The sequence below is a fragment of the Equus caballus genome, unplaced genomic scaffold (genome assembly GCF_041296265.1).
Source record: "Equus caballus isolate H_3958 breed thoroughbred unplaced genomic scaffold, TB-T2T haplotype2-0000564, whole genome shotgun sequence".
In the NCBI taxonomy this organism is placed as follows: Eukaryota; Metazoa; Chordata; class Mammalia; order Perissodactyla; family Equidae; genus Equus; species Equus caballus.
In genome coordinates, this window is record NW_027221927.1 from 230586 (window position 1) to 247342 (window position 16757).

The 16757-nt window shown below is 42.9% G+C and overlaps 2 protein-coding genes and 1 long non-coding RNA gene across 4 annotated transcripts in view; 1 reads left to right on the forward strand and 2 right to left on the reverse strand.

Moving 5' to 3' along the window:
• The window catches only part of LOC138922188 (protein phosphatase 1L-like), a 62449-nt gene that overhangs the window by 40509 nt on the left and 5183 nt on the right, over positions 1-16757 (reverse strand). The window lies entirely within an intron of this gene.
• The window catches only part of LOC138922186 (elongation factor G, mitochondrial-like), a 77171-nt gene that overhangs the window by 28827 nt on the left and 31587 nt on the right, over positions 1-16757 (reverse strand). The window lies entirely within an intron of this gene.
• On the forward strand, positions 1462-15295 carry LOC138922190 (uncharacterized). Its single transcript, XR_011435262.1, has 3 exons — positions 1462-1587; positions 2606-2756; positions 13888-15295. It is a non-coding gene; the product is annotated as an uncharacterized lncRNA (long non-coding RNA).

Genomic DNA, 16757 nt, shown 5'->3' on the forward strand with positions numbered 1-16757 from the left:
TCCAGCCCTCCCCTGGCTCTTCATCTCGCCCAGAGTCAAACCAGGCTGCACAATGGCCGACAAGTGTTCTCATCCCCCAGGAGTCTCTCCCTTGCTCACTTGGCTTCAGTGACACGGAATTCCCAGCAGTCCTCAGACAAGCCAGGCCAGTTCTTGTGGCGTTTGACCTTGCTCTGTGTCTGCCTGGAACCTCCTGGGCATTGGGGGCCCGTGTGTGTGCTCCCCCCACACTTTTAGGTCCCATTCATTCACACGTCTTTATCAGGCCCCAGACTCTATTCTAGGCACAGATGGCTGGACCCAGCCTCTCTCTGATCAATATGAGGTGGAACTTCATTGCATAAGCGTATTGACTATTTTATAGATATTTTGCTGGAAAAACAAACGAACAAACAGAAAAGTAATAGGAAGAGAACTAGTCTCTCCTAGTCCCAAATAATTGACAGAGTGAGATATCTAGAACATGCAGCACAACGCACCATCCTTAATTAGGGGTTGGGGTCAGGGTTAGGGACAGGCTTAGCCATCCTGCAGAGGAACCCTGAGCGAGCAGGTGGCCGGTCCCTGGGGGCCAGGCCTCGGGGAGGGCGGGTCTGGCACTTGTGTGGCGGACACCTGGCAGTCAGGTCTCAGAGGTGTGGGGCCGCGTCCTGAGCCTTGGCTCAGGGCGGACCTCTCCTCATGGTGGTGATGCTGAGAAGGAAGAACGCAGTCAGCCTCGTGGTCCGGAGGGAAGTCAAGGCACGAACTGCCCGCCCACTTGTCCGACACATGAGGGACGCTGGAGGCAGAAAGAGTCGGCCTAAGTCCATCAGTAGAAAGAGCGGTCTCATTCCGGCCAGGGTGGCTCTGAGAGTTTGAGAAAGAAGCCCCCTCAGAATCAGTGGGGGCGTCAGCTGGAAGCTTGTTTAGTTAAGAAAATAGTCTGTTCACGTAGGATTTGAGCAAAATGGCGGGGTGAGCTGACCCGGGACTCTCTCCCCTCCAAAGTACAACAAAGGACTGACAAAAAAACCCTGAATTGCAGCTAATGAACCTAATGCCAGGACTCAGAGACCTACAGTATCAAAAGACAGAGGATGGACCCCCTGCTGCCCACCTCGGAGGAGCTGGAACGGGGTAGGAGAGAACTTTGCTCCCTCCCCTAGAAACCGGGATCGCTGCACGGGTCGGGAAGGAGCGGGGGCGGGGACGCATGACGGGGGATCACCTAGGACTCCCGTCCACCGGTACAGTGGAAACCCGCTGACGGGGGAAAGCCTCCGTGTGCGCGGACCCCATAAACCCAGGGCCCCGGGAGACCAGGGAACAAAACTGATGAATCCACATTGGTGCGCAAGAGAAACCGCCCCCACCTCCCCACCCCCACCCAGCAAAGCGCACTGGGCGCCGCCATCTTGCCCGAAGGCAGAGAGCTCAGAACACGCGGCACTAGACCCCCATCTAGTGGCGACGGGCTGTAACTGCAACCGAATTCTACCACCATGCGAAAAAACCACTCCTCTACCACCCAGCAATGTATAAAAGCCCCAGACCAGAAGGAAAACAATAAAAACACAGAATTAGGTCCTGAGGACTTGGAAATAGGTAAACTAAGTGATAATGTTCTTTCGCAGTGAGGAACATATGTAGGCATTTCTATTGGGTGTTTATCTAAGAGAGGAATTTTGGGGACCTAGAGTATGTGAAGCTCCATCTTCAGGAGATCTTAAAAGAGCTTTTGAAAGTGGCGGACACCCTCAGCAGTCTGTGAGGGCCCAGTTACTCTCCATCCTCACCGACTCTTCATATTTTCAGTGGTTTTGTTTTAGTCATTGTGCATTAGTATCACATCTTGGTGTTAATTTACATTTTCCCCACCAGTAACAATGTTATGCACCTTTTCAAATACTTGTTGGGCATTTAATTTTCTTCTTTGTGAAACGCCTAGTTGAATCTTTTGCCCATTTTTTTCTGGTAAGTTGTCTGTTTTCTTAATAATTTATGGGAGTTAGTTACGTATCTTACATGAGGCTTTTCCAGATAAAATATGGCAAGTGTTTATTCCCATTCTGTTCTTGCCTTCTCACTCTCTCGAAGATATCATTTGACGAGGAGATGTTCTTAATAATAAAGTCCAATTTATACATTTTTGTGTTTATGTTTAGTGTACCCTCTGACCTGCCTAAGAAATCTTTGCTTGCCCCAAAGTCATGAAAATATTCCCCTGTATTATCTACTACAAATGTCATTGTTTTAAACATCCACATTTGGATGTAAAATCATCTGGAATTGTCCTTTGTTTATGGTGTGAGGCAGGAGTCAAGGTGAATTCTTTCCCGTCTGGATAGCCAGTGCCCCTGGACCACTGACTGAGAAGACTGTCTTCTCCCCAATGCTCGGCCTGACTCTTCTGTCACATACAAATGTTCACGTCTGTGGGTCTCAGGGGGACTCTCTCTTCTTCTTCCTTCTCCTTGTGGCTGTCCTTGCAGTAGGACGGCACGCTGCCCTGATGCCTGTAGCTTTATACTAAGGCTTCATATCTGGTAGTGGAAGCTCTCCGGGGTTGTTCTTCTTCTAGATTGTCTTGACTATATGTGGCCACTTGTATTTCCTGCGCCAGGTGACGTAGAGGGTCAAATTTGAGTGCTGAAAATGGCCAAGTGGTCTCCGTCCTCCAGGAGCTTTCAGTCTGGCTTAGAAATGGAGAGCCATGCCAATCTTCTCTGGATTCCAGCTGGAGCATCTAGAGCCCATTGAGGCAGAGCGAGAAGGTGAGGGCATGCAGTCTGGAAAGACTCTGCTTGGGTTCGTGGGCTGGAGTTCCCTTAAAGGCACTGGAGTCCTTCTGTTCTGGTGGGTTCTGGGGGCACCTTGGTGAGAGGAGGGACGTCTCCAGAGACTGAGACATTGGTGGGGGCCATTGTTCTGAACTGGTCCAGGCATGCTGACACACAGACCCTGGTGGGTGCTAAAGTTGATGATTTCTATTCCTTTCTAAGGTGTTCCCACACCATCAATAAACTGTTTTCTGTTCTGTCATGAAACCTACTTGATGCCTCTCTTCTTGACTGAGTACAAACCAGGAAGGTCTGGGGTGCAGATCTCAAATATATGAATCATTGCTTCTGCCCCCAGGCAGCTGAAACTGTTCACTTATATTTCCTCACTCTTTGATACTCACTAAATACTACAGATAATCTTATTTCACATGACGCTTTGGGGAGGGAAGCTACAGATTGAACTTTTTTTCAAGTGAGCCTAGGACACGTTCTTTTGTACTTACATTTGGAAACTGAGGCAGGTCTAACATCCTATAATCCATACACCCCTAATCAAATAACTGAACCACCTTTTCAAGGGCAGACTGAGTTCAACCTAAGAAGGTTGCCTAGCTTCCTCTGAGAAGCTAGCCTCAATTCTCAAAATTCCTGCCCTACAACCAGAAATCGAGTTACCTGTCAAACTGACAAAAACCACTTGCGTAGGCTAACCTTCAGAAACCTATATACGTAATCTGCACTTTCCTTGGCCATTATTTAAAGGGCTTCTGAATGGACTATACATTGCACAAACCGTGAGAGTCAATGAGAAAAAGAGAGTAAATACGAGTGAATGGTGTAAATGAATTGCTTTATCTCCTCAACTTAATTCCATTCCCATGTACTTGAAACATTTACCACAGATAATCTGACATCTTAGAAATGGAGTGTTAACAGTACCTCAGAATAACCCCCATATGAAGGCCTCGCCAACCAGGCCTGCAAAGACTATGGTACAGGGAAGAGAAGGTTTGGGAGTCAGACAGACAGGGGAAATATTTTAATCCCAGCTCGGCCACTAAGCAGTTGCGTAGCCCTGGGCATACACGGGTGTAAGCTTCAGTTTCCCCAACTGTAAAATGGGGATAACAACACCTGCCTCAAAAGACCACTAGGATTCAGCATGAGGGAATCCGTGAGAGCACCTGGCACATGGCAGGCACTCAACAGTCAGAATGAGTGAAATCTTTTGGTTTCCACCAGATATCAGTGCTAGCAAATGCAGTCATACAACCCGGTGTTTCCTCTTCCTTTGTCAGGCATCATTATTTCTAGAATTATTGTAAGGCATCATTACGATTAGAACTCAAGCATCTGGAAGAGTGCACGCACACCACAGGGACTTAGAGACTTCGAACTCAGGGAAATTGAATTCTGGTTAGAGAAGAAAAGTTCCTGAAAAATGAACAATAACACAAAATGTTCAACTGCCTGTCACAGACCATAATTTCAAAGGAGAGAATGATTACTTAAAGATGACACGACCAAGCAAGACTTCAGGGAAGAACTGGAAACAGGAAAACCTTGAAATAAGGCCAAGACATAGCTATGGGGAGGAGGAATGAGAAATCTCTTAGAGAATGGAACAGATTTCACAGAGTAGCAGCAGTGGGCATGTGTATCCATCAGGTAGTCAGGGAATAATAAAGAGACCAATTCTGCTGTAGCGCAGAGTTTTGTGTAGGTGAGTGACAGAACATAAGACCGTAAAGTAGTCAGGGATGACATTAGGAGAACCCAAAAAACAAATTTCAGAGAAATAAATCATGTTTGGCAGAAATCATAGACTTTTTCAAAACAAACCATGAACAACCCAGTGAGCTAACAAGACCGATCGATCAGAGATGTCAGTGAGTAGACTGGAGAGGAGAGAGACAGAGACTAAGTGACCAGTTAGGAAGCCACTGTCACAATCCTAGCAGAGAGTGATGAAAACCTGAATTGGCATGATGGTGGCATGACGGTAAAGATGGAGACAGAGATGAGAGGTATAATACAAAGTCTCACAGACCTGAACGCAGAGGGAAGAAGCATGGATGACAGGGTAGACTCAAGAGTGGGAGCCTGAGAGAATGGCAGCACCATGAGAGGAAGAGGCAAGTCTGGAGTCATCTAGGGACACAGAAGGCAAATGTGGTTTCAGATGGGTTGTTACCAAGGTGATACCCAGAAAAAAAATACTAAAAGTCAGCACACAAAGACCTGAGTTCTAGATGGGAAGGGAAGCCCTCTGCTCACCAAGCGTGGCTGAATCCACGCAAGGTGCAAAGATTCCAGCGCAAAGAAAGAAAATGGGACCAGCACACTGAGTATGGCCCTCCCTGAAACCCAGGTTCATGAAACAAGCGAAATCCTCAAAGAAATCAGAGAAGTAGCAAAAAAAAAAACCCAAAATTTAGTGGTGTCACTAAGGCCAAGGAGATGAGTCTCAAGAAGAGAGAGGAGGTCAAGAAAGCCGCATCCCACAGAAAAATCTAAGATGAGAGCTTGAAAACAAGTCATCACACATGACAATTATGAGGCCCCTGGAGACGTTCAAAAAACCAGGTTCAAAGAAGTCTCAGACGGCAGGAAGAAATAAGGAAGTAGGAAGAAAGCAGGAGCAGTATCTATACTCTATACTTTCAAAGGCACTTTCCTAGTAGAAGTCTCATTCAGATTTGTAATCTGGAATAAAGAACATGTGGTTTTAAGAAAATGAGAGGCCGGCCCAGTGACACAGTGGTTATTTAGTGGCCCAGGGTTCGCAGGTTCAGATCCAGGGCAAGGACCTACACACCACTCATCAAGCCATGCTGTGGCAGTGTCCCACATATAAAATGGAAGCGGATGGGCACAGATGTTGACTCAGGGTGAATCTTCCTCACTGCCCCCCAAAGAAGAAAAAAAAAAAGCAAATGAGAGAATCTGATACTACAAACTTCCTTTAGTGGTCACAGGCCCTAATCTTTCCCTTCCACTCTCCTTGTTTCATCTGATTTCCTTACCTTGTGTAGCCTCTCGACAACCCTATTTCTAGGCTGTACTTCTGAATCTCCTTTCAGTAAGAGAGGGCCAGGTCTAGTCACACCTGCCCTTCTCACCTCTCTCTTTTTTTCACTCACATCATATAGGCAAGGACAAATGTCAGATTTTACAAGAAAACCAAGATTTGATCAACATTTCTCTTTCATGTTTTCAAAAGGAGGCCATTTTCCAAAAAGTACATAGACAGATACTCAACATTATTAGTTATTAGGAAAATGCAAATTAAAACCACATTGAGAAACCACTTCACAACTACTAGAATGGCTAAAATTAAAAAGACTGGCCAGGATGTGGAGCAGTCAGAACTCTCAAACACTGCTGATGGAAATGTAAAATAATACAACCACTTTGGAAAACAGTTGAGCAGTTTTTTTAAAAGTTAACATACACCTACCCTACAATCCAGTCACTCTACTCCCAGGTATTTACCAAGAGAAATGGAAGCATATGTCCATACAAAGACTTGTATGGCCAAACACTGGAAGCAACTCAAATGTCCAATAACAAGTCAATGGATAACCAAGTTTTGGCATATCCATACATTAGACTACTAAGCAATAAAAACGAGTGAACTATTCATAGGTCCAACAACATAGATGAATTTCAAAATGAGTATGCTGAGTTGGAAAAAAAAAAAAGCCAGAAAAAAGGGCATGCAGACTGCATATTTCCATTTATATAAAATTTTACAAAATGTGAACTAAATCTACAGTGACAGAAAGCAGATTCATGGTTGCCTGGGGATGGACGGACGGATTGGAGAAGGACATAAGAGAGGTATCACAAAGGGCCATGATGGGGGCTGTTCCCGTGGTGCAGTGGTTAAGTGCGCACGTTCCACTTTGGCGGCCCGGGGTTTGCCAGTTCGGATCCCGGGTGCGGACATGGCACCACTTGGCAAGCCATGCTGTGGTAGGTGTCACACATATAAAGTAGAGGAAGATGGGCATGATGTTAGCTCAGGGCCAGTCTTCCTCAGCAAAAAGAGGAGGATTGGTAGCAGTTAGCTCGGGGCTAATATTCCTCAAAAAGCAAAAACAAAGGGGCATGAAGGAACTTTTGAGGGTGACGGATATGTTCATTATCTTGATGGTGATGGTTTTATAGGTATATACCAAACTGATCAAACTGCATATATTAAATATGTACAGCTTATTTTATGCTAATCATACCTCAGTAAAGCTGTTTTTAAAAAATGAAAGTTGAGACAATTGGCAAAATTTGAATGAGGACTGTGTATCGTATTATAAAGCAAAGTTAAATTTTTCTTTTTGAGGAAGATTAGCCCTGAGCTAACATCTGCCGCCAATCCTCCTCTTTTTGCTGAGGAAGACTGGCCCTGAGCTAACATCTTTGCCCATCTCCCTCTACTTTATATGTGGGACGCCTACCACAGCATGGCTTGCCAGGCGGTGCCATGTCCACACCCGGGATCCGAACCAGCGAACCCCGGGCTGCCGAAGCGGAATGTGCGCACTTAACCGCTGCGCCACTGGGCTGGCCCCAAAGTTAAATTTTTAAAAATGAAGAAAGTGGATGTCCTAAATCCCCATAATATAAAGTCACCATGAAGGCTGGGGACAAGGGCTTCTCTCTGATAAAGTGGGAACATCAGTTGCGCACTCCCACTGCTATCCTATTTTTGAGAGAAAAACAACCAGCTGTGCCCTTCATCAAAGAATGCCCTCTTAAGCAATCTTTCCAAAGTACATGCCTGCCTGTACTCTTTCATGTCTAAAACTGTTTGCACTACGTCATCCTCCGAGGACAAACAAGTTCCATCTCCCTGTGGCTCCGCAGACCAGAGCAGGGCCCGTGGCCCTAAAAGGAAGGTGTAGAGAGCTTCTCTGGCCAATGTCAGGATCCCAGTTCTTTACCTGCGTGATTTCTTCATCAGCAGCCGCGTGGATCCCCCAGACATTACAAAGACGAACTTCCTCTCCGAGAAGTCCTTGCTGCTCAAAGAGTCTCACTCTTAGACAAACCAGAACCAGACATTTACCAAACAGTTTAGGCCTGAAGGTCCCATTTTGGATGCTCAGGAGGGGTGCCAGGCAAGCAGGAAAGGTCAGAATCCCCAGTTAGTCTCTCTTCGGAAATGACTGGAGGATAAAATCCCCCAGGTCTCAAGCCACACGCAAGAAAAAAACAGCAATTGTGAACTTTTCCTACGTATTTATGAGAATAATTACCAGGCTGAATGCCCATCTCTATGTTCCCATCCGGTGTCAAAAAGATATGGCTAGCACTTAGATTAAAAACAAAGCATCCAGGGGCCAGCCTCGGCCGAGGGGTTAAGTTCACATGCTCTGCTTCAGCAGCCCAGGGTTTGGCCGGTTTGGATCCTGGGTGTGGACATGGCACCACTCAGGCCATGCTGAGGTGGCGTCCCATACAGCACAACCAGAAGGACCTGGAGAACTAGAATATACAATTATGTACTGGGGGGCTTTGGGGAGAAGAAATCAAAAAAAAAAGATTGGCAATAAATGTTAGCTCAGGTGCCAATCTTTAAAAATAAATAAATAAATAAAGCATTCAATATGGCATTATAATTATCGTTCTAAAACTGACTTTAAAAATAATCAGGATAAATAAATGTTAACTTCAAAATAGCCACATGTTTATTCTGCTTTCTATCTTTAAAACTTTAAGAAACTAAATTTTCTCAAAGTAATCACACACAGAAATATATAATATGCTCTATTTAAAACATAAAAGAGTTCCTGTCGCCACGTGAAAATTTCAAAATATTCTTCAATTTCTTATTCTAGTATCTTACAGAAGGTACAGTGAAATGATACCATTCACAAGTTTACACAAACTCAAGATACTCTCTTATATCAGTTAAAACACTCTAAAACTGTATTTTACATGCACATACTTTATTCTGTACTATACCTTAGTTCAGATACTACACATCCATAACTACATATTGCTCTACAGAATAAGAGGCACAAAATCCCATACGTGATTCTTTATGGGCGATTTGGGGGGTCTTTCAAGGGAAATTGTGGCCATATGTGATTCTGTCTTTATACACCAACCTAGGACCCGACCCCACAGTATAGACTCTCCTGGAAGCAGCTGCAGTTTCCTTACAGGACAGGTAGTTGAAATTAGGGCAAGGATTTTATGCACAGGAAATCCACAAGGACAACCTTCACCAAAACCGGCAGAAGAGCCCAGCAAGAAGGCTCCAGACCGCCCACTGCTCTGGAGCCAGAGGGACAGATTCCTGTGTGTGTCTCACTAGCGCCTCCCCAGCCTGCAGAATCGTATCCTGTCGAGTCAGATGTTTTGCCTGTAGTTCAGATAAATGCTTCCCGGACATTTCCATGAGATGGCTCTAGTGATGATAGTTTTTTCCCAAAGAAGACAAGACAGACTTGGTTCTTCCTTTCACGTGATCAATGCACGCTCATCTCCATTATGTTCTAGTCCATCCTCGTGATCATTAATTCTCTATATTACTATATCTTGAATATCCTTTCTTCTTTGGCTCTTACTTTAGCACTGGTTTCCATTTTTCATTATATCAGCAAGGAAACTTTAGCCCTATTATCCATAAACTGAAGCCACCTCATAGTCCCCTCATGTCAAGCTTTTTAACTAACCTCAAATACAGGAACATGATAACACTCATTATCAATGAGAATTCAGAACATTGTTCTGTTCTAGTTAATGAAGTGAGGCAGAAAACAAAAAGTCTAACTAGAAAGGAGGAGACAAAATCACATTATTTGTACACAACATGATAGCATATCTTTAAAAAAAAAAAGTAGAGAAAGACTGAATCGCCAGAAAAGCTACTAAAACTAAATGGGAATTCAGTCAGTAAGCACTGCTATCGTCTGCCAATAATGAGCGAGGACAACACAATGAAAAGATGCCCTCATTTTCATCCACTTACAGCACCAGCAGCAGGACGAGTACTTCATCCTCACACGCAGAATCTACTCCAAGTGCGTTCACTTGGCCCACAGAAAAATCCGAAGACTTTAACATCCTCCCCCTCCCACTGTAGCCTAGACCACTGCCAGGCTGTCCCCCTCCAAAGCGGGTATAAAAATTCTGAACCTTCCAGGAATCTCTTCTCTTTGGCCTGGAGGAGATTTGAATCTTTTAAAACAAAATAATACAACTTAACATACGTAGGGGCCGGCCCTGTGGCCAAGTGCTTAAAGCTCCGTGCGCTCCGCTGCAGCGGCTCAGGGTTCGTGGATTCGGATCCCAGGTGTGGACCTGCTCCACTCCTCAGCCAAGCAGTGGAGACATCCCACATACAAAGTAGAGGAAGACTGGCACAGATGTCAGCTCAGAGCTAATCTTCCTCGGGCAAAAAATAAAGGAGGAGGATTGGCAACAGATGTGAGGTCAGGATGAATCTTCCTCAAAAAAAAAACTTATGATATGTAAACATTAAGAAATAAAACTCCTTCTAAGTTTGACCAGCAAATTCATTGTCTAAAACAAGAAGATAGTAAAATCAAAATGAATAGCCAACAAAAGAACTGCTGTGACACTCCCACGTTCATCAGTAGCATTAGCTGTGCTGAAAACTGAGTTAGAGAGAGAGAAAGACCACACGCTGTTGTTCTCAAACACTCAGGCCCCTGCTTGTGCTGGTTTACACAGAACTGAGAGAAAACCTGAGTGAGAAAACTACCTACTAATAGCTTCTTAAAACTTGTTGGGACCCTAAAAAACCACATTTACATCTCAGCTCCTAGGCAAAGTCATCTCTAAGCCAATCCAAAAATAAGACGGTTTACTCTTTTCTACAGCCTTGTTAAGCTAATTTTTCCCCATGTCAGTGGTATATACTTTACAGCAACATTCTTCAATGCAGTTGCTAACGTGCAGACAGGAAGTGTTCCAGGCCATCTTCTCTGAACTCCCTTCCCACCTGTGTGGCCCACCCAAAAACCATTCCTCTTCTTCCTAGCTAACACAACTCTAGTCTTTTTCACCTTCCTGTGCTGTCATGACCTCCAGAGAAGGTGAGACTCCTCCCCAGTCCAGAGTGAATTATGTTGGGTCAGAGTTCATCACAGTGATGGTATTTCCACGACCAAGCCACTGGTTTAGGCATGGACACAATTCTGGCCTGGGAGATGGGAGGCGTAGTTTCTGGAAAGTTTTCCTCAGGCTTTAAGAACACAGAATGGGTACAGTCTCTTTTTCACGTCTCTGGATGTGTAGTTACATAAAGACTTGAAGTCACTGAGCTGCTGGACCAACCAGCCTTGGAAACTCCCACTTCAAGACCTTTCGTTATGTGAGATAAGAAACGCCCCCGGTGTTCAAGCTGCTTCTGTTGAGTTTTCTGTCACTTACTCCCAAAAGCTTCCAAATAAAGCACCATCTAGTCTTCTAGCTAGTATTACTCCACCTGTAGAAGAAGCCTCTAACAGCGGACAGAAAAGACAAAATCAACCAATCTGTGAAACTGGAAGAGGATCTGTCCTTTACGGCCAAACTAGCTCTTCACAAAGAGGAGCTATTATTGATCATTTGGAAACTATTCTGTCTTTGGTAGCAATTACCCTCTCTCTTTTTTTGAGATGAGTGCTTCTCACATAAATCAAATGTCCTTATTTAATATGGGGGGAGGCAGGGAAGAGATTTTGATTACTATAATCTTACTAATTTACAAACAGTAACAACCTAATCCTAATTTATCTCTCTTGGGACCAGACTAAGAAATAGGCCTAAATCAAAGGGACCTAGTTCACACATAAAGATGAATTCCCTGAGAGAAAGGACTATGGAGAAAAAATTCTCCAGGGACAACGTGGAATCTCCTCGATGAAAGCCTGTAGAAACAGAAGATTCATGCAGCTGTGAAGCCTTAGGCACTATACTTGGATCATACGGCAATTCAAGATCCCTGCCACGCTGATCTAAAGAGAACATTTATCTTCTTTCTAAACAGAAATGTAGAAAAACATCTAAGTGTTAAAATAAAAGCAAAAACTTCTTAATCTCAAACTCTACGACAATTATATATACTTATGCAAACCATTTGCTATGGCAAATCCACCTCATTACTCTAGGGAGCAAAAAAGGCAAACAGTATGACCAAAACTCCTACTATGTCTCAATTCCCGTCAAATCGGACGGTGTCAGGAAGTGCCTTATTCAGCCAGAAAATGTCCAGTGACTAATTTAACTGAAAGGTAATTTATTTAATTAAAAAGAGAAATGGAAGCACTTACTGGATTAAAAAAGAAATGGTATATATACTTATCAGAATCAAACAGTTTCCACCCTACGGCAATTCGATAACTAAGTGAATACACCTTTTTAAATGTTTTTAGATTAAGAACTTTACTGTCCAGGAGTAGTGCTGACTATAGACTGTCTTATTAAAAATACAGTTTGAAATATTTAAGATTTATGGCTCCAGGGCACTAAATCCCCACTCACATTTATAATGACCAAAACGTAGAAGATGAACATTGAAAAGCAACTGCAAATAAGTGTTCACTTCTCCAGGGAAGTCGTAAGGTCTGCCGACATGATGTGCAATGGATAACTGGTCTTCGGTTCAGCAACTAAGACATAAATTATGTGTCAGCTGCTCACACAGGCGCAGGACAAGGAGGGCAGTGATGGTATGGGAAAGAACGTGAGTCTCAGAAATACAGCCTACTGCTATCGTCCCTTTCCCGCTTGTACACATTACATTCAGGCACCATTTCCAAGTGATTACAGACCCAGAGATGCCTAGCCTGGGGAGCAGACAGTTCTTCTGCACATGTTAGGCAATGGAGACTCTATCTGGTTTCGCTGTACAATGCACATCTTGCACCATCATACGTAGTGGCCCCAAACTCACCTTCCGGAGCCCCGTGCCCGGCAGCAGATGGGAACTCCCAGGTCTTTTAGGAATGGGGGAAAGGAAGTCTCATTCTTAACAAATTCAACCACCAAAGCCATCCCTCATTCTAGAAAAGTTGGAGGCAGCAAAGGTTCCATTAAATTGGGCCCTATTTCTCACTAAACAGAGAAAGAAAGAATTCTCCAGCGAGATCAAGGAGTCAACATTTATAGGTTTGTTGCTCAGATGGAAAGTAAATCTTCACTTTTTCAGCAAGGCTTTTTACAGCACAGACTTCAACTTTATTGAGAGGATATTAATATATCTGTATTATGATTTTTCTGTATATGATTATTCACTTAAAATGCTCTGTATTTTTCAAAGGAGGGCCTATAACTATAAAAGAAGCTATAAAAGGTACAATGTGCCATTAATGATTTTTTTAAATGATGGCTTTATTTGTTTTTTATTTGTTTATTTAAACTTTGCCTTTGAAGATTTATATGAAAAGCACATTATAACTGGGGCCAGCCCAGTGGTGTAGTGGTTAAGTTCTTGTGCTCCACTTCCGTGGCCCATGGTTTGTGGGTTTGGATCCCAGCCACAGCCCTACACACCGCTCAGCAAACCATGCCGTGGTGGCATCCCACATACAAAATAGAGGAAGACTGGCACAGATGTTAGCTCAGGGCCAATCTTCCTCACACACACACACAAATATTATAACTAACCATCACCAAAGCTTGAACTTGACTTAGGTTAATTGAGGGAATAATGTAATAAGTAGTCTTCTGGAATAGAAATACAAGACTAGCATCTACTAAATAGACCAACTCAGTATTACAAACAAATGAGAAAATATTTTGCTGTTTAAAACTGGCAATCATTTATATATTAGGAAATTACTTTGGTCCTCAAAAAAAAACTGCTTCAGCATAAAAGAAATTATACAAATACATACATACCCCTACATACTTATCCTAAAGTCAAGCCTTTGGTACTTAGAAGTAAAATAAAACATAAATCACTATTGCTTATTGAGAATGGCTATGTTAATGCCACTCTAAGTTCTATGCAAGCCTTTCACGAGCCAACAGGCAAAAATGTTAGAGATTCTCTGTAGCGGGATGGAGATTCTGCCAGCAAACAAGGGGAGTGGGTGAGAACAGCTGTTTGAATGTGACTCACCGTCTGCTCTGACTTCTGACCCCACTATGTTTTTAACTGCAGGGCTTTCTTAAGTAATTGCGAGATCCACCGACTAAGGTTTCCAGCATAGAGTTTTCAAGACCACCACCACATGTCGCAGGGACACAACCATCAGAATCAAACAAGAAACTCCCAGTCCTACTGAGCAACATGAGAAGACCAGGCAGCGTGCACCTAACAAGGCCGTGCACGCTTCATGACTCAGATGATGACATCTGCGAGCTTCAACCAGAAACTGATAGCACACGCTCTGGAGACAGGCGGCTCCAAGTCTGAATCCCAGTTTCAAAGCCTCCTTTCACCACCTGTGAGCTGTGAGAGATCCTGGGTAAATCACTTCACCTCTCAGTGCCTTTATTTCTACAGAGATACAACGGGGACAACATGGCACCTACCTCAAAAGCTGTTACGACAATGAAAATTAGGTGATATATATCAAGCACTTGGAAACACTGCCTGGCATTTTATACATAGTCGATAAATGTCAGCCATTATTATTATTACCAGTAATAGTGGTTTCTTTACTTCTCCTCCAATCCAGAAATCCCACTTCTGGAAATCTACCCTGGAGAAATAATCCAAACTACAGTAGAGGCACAAAAATACTTAGTACCATGTTATTTACAATGGTGAAAAGTTAGAGAAACCTAAATGTACACTAATAAGGAAGCAATTGAGTCATTTATCCAATATCCATCCAGCAAAATATTACTCCGTAACTAAGAATACATTAGAAACACAGTAAAGAATTATGGAGCAAAATGGCTATGTGTTTATACAATTATACAAAGCGAAAAGAGCCAAAATTTAAAACTATATGGACATCATTATAACAATCTAAAATTATACTTAAAGTGCATACTAAAAAAACTAAAGCAAGTAATACACCAAAATCATCACAGTGGATGTGAAGATAATATTTGGGGTGAATTTTTTTCTTTTCTGTACTATCACATAGTCATATTACTTTTATAATTTTAAGATTATTTTTAAATGTTTAACTTGCTACAGACTTATTTTAAGACTAATTAAATAGGGTTGGGAAAATGGTAACAAAAGTTAAACCACAAATATATTACTGAAATGGTTAAGAATCAAAGTAGAAATTAAGAATAAAACAAGTGCTTGAAATATTAACACTCAAAATAAAAATATTATTTAAAAAACTGAGTCCCTAATGAGTTACCCAGTATTTAAACTGGACAGAGTCCAGGGACCACTTACATCTGAGACTGAATGATACACATATTTTTTATTGTAAAATGACTGTCAGGGAAACGAAATGATTTAAGAGAAATGAAGACATTGCGCTGTTTTTTAGTCTTGGAAAAGCTATCTCCTGTAACAAAACCTAAATTAGTCTCGGTAACAAAGTAACATAGTAATAAATGCCTTTCCATTGAATAAATCAGACCTTATATATAACATATCTTTTCATTGTTTTAAAATGAGTCCATTTAGATAAGGTATGACAGAAATAACGTTTTACAAATTGGGGAGGAAATGGTCGATGAACATTTTATGAATTCCAGAAAATATCTAAATAGAAGGGAGGAAGGAAACAAATTTCTAACCAAACTCACTATTGTCCAAATCTGTTAGCTCAGGGCTAATCTTCCTCACCAAAAAAAAAACGGGGGGGGGGGGGGGGGGGGCGGGCTCATCTCTCCAAGTAGATGGAATGCTCCCTGAGGGCAGAGAATGCACTGCTTGATCTTCAGGCATCAGAGAGAGTTTAACACTGTTTTCCACACGTGGCAGACTATATAGAAAATGCTGGTTTAACTGAACTGAACATCTAAATAATCCGTTCAGAAGAGGCACCAAGGTCAGCAGTCAACTCAAAAAGGTTCCTAAACACAGGATGGGGGCAAGGGGAGGGGGCTTATTAAGGGGGAAGTGCTCCTTGCCTTTTGGCAGAAATCTTAATGTGCCACTTTAAACCAAAATAATGTGAATTTTCTCTTAAACCATAAGGCATTTGTCCATACTAAATCCACAGGCCTCTTGTACATCAGTAATGTGGGAACCCAACATTTACTAAGAGCAGCTGTAACGTCTGAGAGCAGATCACTCGTGCCACTCATTATTTATTTATTCAGAGCTATATCTAATTTCAGAAAGGATCCAGTGAAACGTACATAAGTACATATACCACAACAAGATAAAATGACATACCTAAGAGCAGAAAGAGAAAAATGGGACAAAAGAACGCTGAATGCAGGAAAGAGAGGCTGTCCTGGGAGTAGGTTCATGCACCAAATTAACGTATTCTATAAAATTCTGCACATTTGCTCGAGGAAGGTCAGAGGTTTGGCTCTAAGAATTCTAGCAGCCAACAAAAACAGGACGATCCAATCAGTTACACGAGTCAGCATCTTAAGATAAAAATAAAAGCTATCAGAGAACTCTCTCCCCCTTGGTCTTCATAAGAGGAAACTACATCGTGTAACAAATCAAATACTCAACGACATCCTTGCAGCTGACTTGTCACAGCTTCGGAAGACCATCCCTCATAATGACCCTCCCAGGCACATGACAGCACACAAGTCAAATCAACGCAAATGATGAAGAGGAAGGCAACCCACCCAAGGAAAGGGTCCACTACACAGCCCCTGCAGGTCTAGCTTTATCAGAAACAGATTTCATTCCACCTACACTAACCTAAAATCCAGAGGCTTCATGCATCCACTTACCTTGAAATTATAAACAAAACTTGATGCACAAGTCCATTTCTCGGAGGGATACGTTTGTAGTTTCATAACATCCTCAGAGAAGCATGACTCAAGAAAGGATAAGAGCCCCTGATCTACAGCACTAGACTGTGTGCATCCTTCAGGCATCCCTCCACAAGCACTTTCTCTTCGGAGATTTGGAGAACTGCTGAGCCT